A 7976-nucleotide genomic window follows, 5' to 3' on the forward strand; every position below is an offset into this window, starting at 1 on the left:
GTGCATATGGAGTTTGAAGCAGGCCAAACAGTTGGTTCAGTCTCTTAATGTATCTTTTAGAGACTAGAAAATATTTGGCATGCATCTGAACCTCCAGTGCAGTTTCCTCCAAAGAAACATAATCCTTGTGTACCAAATCCACCCTGCAAACTGAACCAGGACTCAATAGGGAAGATGATTAGGAATTCATTTCAGAACACCACAACTGTTTCAAAACAAAATGCTAATGGAGGCTAGTACTTGGACTATTCCCCATCTCTCCTCATTGTCACAGAACTTAGTAGCTGAAGACAAATTAAAGCAACCTCCTTCCCTCTTCCAGAAAAAAAAAAAACAACAAAAAAAACCCCAAAGTATAAAATCAGACAACAAAACACTAAGGGGAGATGAGTACATGGGACAAAAGAAAGGGATAATTTTCAGTCACTATAAATCAACACAGTGCTACTGACTCAGATAAAACCTCTGGAAACATGCATTCACAACTGTTTCCAGATGTCACTCCCCATTTAGTTCTGTTGCCAGAATCTGAAAGGGATCTTTGTTTCAAAATGTGTCTTTGTGCTCAATGATAGCACACCATTCAGACAAATTTGAAAAAAAAAAAAAAAAGGTAGTTTGCAGAAAGCTTGCTTATTGGGGCAATATGCTTAATATGTTCTATGTTCGGATGAGCAGTTATTTATTAGAAATTGAATGTATTTGAATTGCTGTTGTATGTTGATCTCATTGTGTTGCTTCAGGTTTTGATTATTAATGAAATGCTAGTAAGTATTGCTGATGTATTATGCAGCATTATTTGAATTATTCATGTGTGGGAAGTGGAGTTCTGCACTTTAAAATGTTGCCTTGGCCAAATGTTTATATATTTATTCTGTGTTTCTTGTGCAATCAAAAAGATTTGCAGGGGATAAAATGTGTATTTGTAATGTGCTTAACATTTTCATTATTGTAAGTGGACTTTCTCTTAAAGAAAGAAGGGTTAAAGTGACCCTCTTTAAAATTCTGTGCCTGATTGTACATTCTAGAATTAAAAATTATAATTTTATGAAAGCCAGCATGAATAGTAATGTTTTCATTTTAAATATTTACAGATAAGTATTTTTTTATTTTAATTATGATTATGCAATGAATATTAGAAAAAAGATGATAAATCTTGCTAAATAGCTACCATTTTTCTAAGCGAAGGAGAATGTAACTATTCTTGATTATACATTTTAAAGCATACGCAAGTCTTGAAAAATAAAAAGCCCAAGTTCTTTCAAAAAAATCCCAATTTAAAAAGAAATAGATATTAACAACTTTGCTCAGACAAGCTGTTAAAAAATACTGTTTTAAGAATTTACAGGAACAATCCATAATACATTATAATGTGGACAGCTTTTAAAATATTAGATTTGTATGCATGAATGGTGATGCCTTATCTGCAGCCCTGTAAGCAGCAGTGATCAGCTCATCTCTAAAATGATAGTGTACAAATAGAAGATGTTTAATTTAAAAAAAAAAAAATATTGAAAAAATAACTGGGAAAAAAAGGAATTTGGGGAAATGTGAAGAGTGGTTGCAGAATACTAGTAGAAAGAAGGTAGACCAGAGAAACTAATAAAAACAAGATGACATGTCAGTGAAGTTTTAGGTGGGGAACATTGAGAAAAGAAGAAGCATTTTCAGGACATGTTTTGTTAAATCATGGGCCTCATTCCCTCTGAAAGTTTTTGAGAATCAATAACAGAGCAGATTTCCAAAGCAGTTACTTGCATGCTTAATAATACAAGCCCAAAAAATTCTATCTAGTAATAGCATAATTACGTAACACTTTCCAAACTCTCAACCTTTACTTCAATATTGAAATAAAAATTACCTGTACCAATTTCAGAAGAAACCTAATGCAAGGACACGTTATGCTTTATTGCCATCTGTCTTGTGAAATATTTGGCATTGGCCAGATCCGAGTCTGAGCAAGTCTGGTCCCAGGGAAGAATCTCTGATTCTGCTCCTGTGTGTCCCTGTCAGTTGCCTGACGCAGTGATGACTGAGTCTGATACTGGAAGATAAGCATCTGGTGTCACCAGAGTAACTAGAAAATAAGTGGTTTTAAAAAACCGGTTTTAAAGTTAAGCACCCTGCAGAGGGCACAGCAGGTTTTAAATTACACAAGCATATACCTGATAGTGAACTTCGAGGTTCAAGGAACTTTGGCTTGACGTTGGGGGGAGGTCTTGAGCCCTTGTATTTACTATATGTGCAACAAGTTGTGCTTCTCTAAACAGAGGAGTCAGCAAATGACACCTGCCAGGCTCTGTACAAAAAAAAAACCAACAGTAACAGCAGCAACAAAAACAATTCTTGGGAAGCGAAAACGACATCAGCAACGTCAATAACAATCTGCTATGTAAATTTAATAGAACTGTTAATTTTTCCCAAAAGTCTGAGAAGTGTTTTTGGAGGGCATTTTCCTGGAAATTTCAGGAGAAATTCTTTCCTGGAAAATGCAGTGATGCAGTGTGCTTTGACCAGTGAGGTCCCCTGTGGCTTCTGCAGGGGCAGTCTCCTGGTCAGGACTCCAAAGTGTTTATTGGCTTTAGTGCTGGCTTCAGTTTGTGGTTTCTCATCTATTTGGTTTTAGTTTGAAAATAACTATACTGATTTAATGGAGTGGGAAGGTGGGTAAGTCTCAAAAGCAATCTTACACCCACCCACCTAGCACTTCAACTCAAAAGATTCATCCCATCAGGTAGATGTTATTATGTTTGCACAGCTTTTATGCTAAGTGATTTGGCTTAATTACTTGAATCAGCTGGCAGCAATTAAACTCAGCCAAGACCAGGACATAAACTGTGCGCAAGTGATTAAAACATAAAAATGTTTTACCTTGATCTGCACTTAAGTCACCAAAGACTTTGCTTAGCCAAGTGCATTTAGGTACAAAAACTCCCTGGACATAATCCTTCAGAAAAGGGACCAGCCTTAGTGACAACTGAATCCTTTGATCTCTGTATCCTATCTGGCCTTGTAGCTTCAGGGCTTGGTTGTGTTTTCCTTTAGCAGCTTTTGCTGATGAAGCTTTAAAATGTGGTTGCACATATTCCTTAGCTAAGGAAATTTGCAGTCCTCACTTCAAGACAAGTCTTTTTTCCCCAAATGAGAGTTCACATCTTATTGGAGTAAGTTTTTCTGATCCTGGCCCTTAGTTTTGTCTGCTCATCATCAGTTGTTCCTAGGCGCTGGTTCTTTCGTTTGTGAAAAATACCTAACTGGAGTTAATGTTGTTGAATTTAACCTTCCTGTTGTACTTGTATAGTTTCAAGGAAGAGCAATGTGTTTGGAAAAATGGTAGGTGTGATTTCCACTGTTCTGCTTGGTTTTGATCATGCTAAATTTGAAGTCATGTACAGTTGGAACAAAATAAAGAGGCCTTGTGTTTACAACAACCCTCATGTCTTTGACTTTGTACAAGAGAGAGGAAGGTGGCAAGCTGACTAATAAAGATTTACAGAGAAGACCACAGTACACAACTAAATGTTGGAGATGCATAGAACTTAATTGTTTCCTGGGGAACTCAGGCACACCCATCGCTGGGGTTTGTAAACTGTGCTTAGCATGCATAACATTATTTTAGGGGATCTTTTTGCAGATTCAAAAACCTTACAGCTTTAAATATAAACTTATTACCAGATTTGTTGGTTTGATAAATCAAAGCAAATGCTTCAGTAACCTTTTTGTTATTTTATGTCAAGGTAGACTATCCAGAAATGCTTTCTTCTTGTGCTTGACAGCAAGCGTACGGAGTCACATCTCCTTTAATGTGTTTTTATTCACTTTCTTACTTTTTAAAGATTAGGCATAAAAATACTCCCACTCTTAAGCAGCTCTGAAACTCACCAGAAGTGAATTTTCTTTAAAAAAGCCCTGCCATAGGAGAACTGCTAATTACACTTTGAGAATTTGTATGCTGAAATGATGTGCAAGTTCTTACCACTGTATGCAAAATTATGTGCATGAGAAGTAAAGCTGTTCTGTAATTTCATCAAACAATTTATCAGCAGAAGTAAAGCAAACTACAGAGAAAAGGAAAGTGAAAGAAAACTTTATAAACCACTGTTCTTAATAGAAGGGCATGTTTAGGCTTTCAGTTTAAAAATTCTGCTACTTAAAATTTTATTTTGAAAAACTGCAGTAAGAAATACTCTTGCAATATTTTCCTAGAATATCATGTTGGGATATACCTATTTTAAGCATTATAAACCCCGGATGTGAGCACAGTTGTTACGGTATAGAGAGTTTGTGATCCAGTTCGAAAATTTGAGAGCCTTTGGGTATGTGTGCAGTAAGTCTCAGGCTACAATTGTCTGTTTCTCTACACTGAGTTGATGCAGACACAGCATGCACAAGTGAACACAGAATTTGCAAGCTTAAAAAAAGTGCCATTGAGTAATCAGGAACACATTACTAGTGTAATTTTAATCAGTCTTTTCCCATGGCTATTAAAAAGAATACAAAGACTTGTTTTGGTTTGGGATCAGATACCAAATCATTTATAACTGATCTTAATAGGTTTATAGTTCCTGAGTTAAAAGCACAGTTAAAACGCAAAATGAAGGTTGTTTGCCCTATAGTTGTACTCTGTAATTAGCTCTCTTACTTCCAAAGTAATGAGTGTGTGACTGCATTCTTGCATTAACTCCAGATGAAATACAAGCAGTACCTCTTCCTTTCATATTTTGTCCTAGAGGTACTATCTCAAAATACAAAACCTAGTTTGCTTCTTAGAACCTGGAGGTATTAGAACGGTAGCTAAAGCTTAATCTCAGCCCCCACTTAAACAAGTCTCAACCTCCCAGCACACTGGTGAAGGTTCATGCCTGTAAGAAATCCAATGCTTCTGAAAATTCGTAGAGAATATAAATTCCATCTAGCTGTGGGCAGTGCTAATGCTTCTTGTATTAACTCAGAGCTGTCAAAACTGTTCTTGAGCTTTTATTTTAGAGGAGACACCATTGTTGTGTTTTTATGGCTTCTGAAACAGCAGACAGATGTGCCAAATGAGAGCAGCACTGCCTTGCAGCACACTTCAGCCAGCACTGAGCTATTCTCCCTACCCCAGCAGAGAGGCTGCAGATGTTTGGGGCATTTCCAGCATTGTTATGTGAAGATTCACTGCCTTCAAGGGATAACTGAGGGAAATGAGAATAGTTTGAACTGTGTGTGGTAGATGCTGTTATTGTAAGAGAGAGGTGCAGATTTTAAATTTTAAAGCCTAGACTTTTGCAAGTCTCTGCTCTGACCTCTCCATATCCTGAGAGAGTGGTGGCCTTCATCTGTGGGGCTGAAAGTCTCGCTGAAAGTCTCACTGAAAGCAAGGAGAAGCACTGAGCAGGTTGGAGTGGTGGGCTAGAGTTGTTCCAGGCACAGTAGCTAAGAACAGCAGGACACTGTGCTCATGCTGCATGCTTGTTACAGGGGCTTCCTCCCTTAAGTGTGGTGCTGTGCTCAGCTCTGTAGTAACAGTTTGGTAGGTATCTTGGATGCCCCATTGCTCAGCCGTCCCACATGAGCAGCCTAAACTCTTGTTGGAGGCCTGTTGGAGAGCAGGGAGCTGAACACAGTTTCTGCCACTCCCAGGCTCCCCATCACTAGAGCATCCTCCCTTCAACACCGTCACAAACTATCAAGGATAAAATTAAATTCAAATTGCTATACGTAGACTTATTCTGATACAAAAACCATCTCAAAGTGGTTCATCTGCACAGACAGCTCTTGGTTTCATCTCTGCTTGTTTTGGGAGCTGCTGCTGCTCTGTAGCAGCTGCCACATCTGGCTGTAGGTGTTGCAGGACTGAAATGAGGTGAGGCAGTGTGAGGTGGGACATGGCATGAACAATCTTCATAAAGCTGTGCGCTTCCATTTTTTTCTTTCTTCAAAAAGAGCAAAGGTTGGTAATATTAGCCTTGCTTTTTAAAACCTTTTGAGGAGTTGCAGAGGAAAGGGAAGAAAATAATAAAGAAGAAGGAAAGTAAGAACAAAATAAATAATGAAAAGAAGAACAGAAGGAGGAAAAAAATGCAAGAAACATGCCTTTTCCTCTTGCTTTTCCCTACCTTGTTTCCAAGGCTGTATCTTACAGAGGTGTTTTGAACCAGTGGGAGTCCAGGGTAGGGGTAGTGGAGGACAGGCTATGAGTGGAAGCTGGTACACACCTGTGCTGCTCTCCCCCTATCCTTGCATGGCTCCTGAAACATGGCTTCTCAAGACTGGGCTGCCAGGACAGATACACTTTTCCTAGCCCAATGCTGAGCCACAGCCCTCCAATAATGCCTTATCCCTGTATCATATGCCATGAGCTTCCATGAGCATCTCCACACCTTCAAAGTACAGTGGATCACTTAGAGAAATAATTGCAAGCAATATGCAGTCATCACCCTGCATGCTTACTGCCATTTCACACTTTTGACTCCAGTGACATACAAACCTTCCATTAAAAATATGTGATCCATACAGACAGTTGGAGTAACAGTTGAAATCCAGAGTAGGCAAAGGAGTGAGAATCTGAGGCTCTGCACTGTCTCACAGTTCCAATAGTTCTTTGAATAGCCCTTCAGCCTTCTTGCAGTGTTGAGATCTGCACTGGAGAAGAGTACACAACCTGTCCAAAGGAGTACTCAGTTCATTGGTGTTTAGGCCATGAAAATTGCATTAAAATTTAAACTACTACCAAAAAAAACCCCATTACCAAACAAAACAAAGATTTTTTAAAAAACAACACAAAAACCAAAAACCCAAAACCACACAAAAACCCCACCCAAGCCTAATAAAAACCAAATGAAACCAAAAACTAATGTGAACCCTCTGGGAACTGTGGAGCTACCTGATGCTTATTGTTCAACGTGTAGGTGCTACATGGGATGCAATGCTGAAGGCTGCAGCTTGTGAAAGCATGAGACACATTCTGAACCTGTAAGTGTGCAAGTCGCCTGCACAATCATATGTGTGTGGCTGCAGGATCTGTTTCAGGCTTAGTGGTTGAGCTCTCCTACAGAACATGCAGCAGTGCTTGTGCTTGAAGCTGGCCCTCTTTATGATTTTCTAGGTCTTTCATGCAAAAATGTGATTTAATTTGAAGCACCTGGAATTGGTTTGGTAACCTTTTCCCACAAAGAGAGATGCTGCTGGGTGAGAAGAAAGTAGATACAATTTTAAGGTGATGGAAAAAGAAGCATGCAGTAACTACAAGCTACAGGATGGGAGAAGGAATGGTAAAGCCCATTTCTACCTTTCTGCCCTCTCCAGTTCCCTAACTGTAGACACTATATGTGCAGTTCACCTTTAATGTAGCCTCAGGGAATCTTGATCTAGATTATTCTTCCCTTGAAATACAGCTTATTGATGGCCCATGGTCTGAAGGCAGACTGTTACAGGGTCACAGCAACACCAGGCTGATGGCAAAAGCTCCTTCCCAAGTTAGCCCCTTTCAGAAAAGCTGATGTAGTGGATTTCTAAAAGGAAAACCCAAAGTGAACTTCAATGCAACCTGTGGAAATATGACCAGGTAGAAAATCTCCTTTGAAGAGGTGTCTGTGGTGGGCTGGTGCTGGCCCGGGTCCCCAGCAGCCCTCTGCAGTGTCCGCCTCCCTGGAGCTGCAGGAGGGAGGGAGTGAAGCAGGATCTCGGTGAGGAGTGCCACTACCAAGTAATTGGGAGTGCCCTCCTCCAGGAAAAGAAGTGCCTTCTCCCTCTCAAAAGGAGAAGCTGGAGAAAGAGAACCAGACCCAGTTCCAGTGTTACTTTTACTTGTTGGAGGAAAGGTCAGTCAGCTATTCAGTGTAACTGGGGTCTCCAAGAAAGGCTGTTTTTATAGTAAAGTTCTGGCATTTTTGCTCCCTTTTCACCCCAAACAAGAAATTAGAGGAAGAATGGATTACAATGTAATTTATTTTATGTATGTTTTTAGGGACATTTTCAATCCCGGCTTGAGTGAA

Source organism: Chaetura pelagica, unplaced genomic scaffold (genome assembly GCF_000747805.2).
Source record: "Chaetura pelagica isolate M959 unplaced genomic scaffold, ChaPel_1.0 scaffold330, whole genome shotgun sequence".
Lineage (NCBI taxonomy): Eukaryota > Metazoa > Chordata > Aves > Apodiformes > Apodidae > Chaetura > Chaetura pelagica.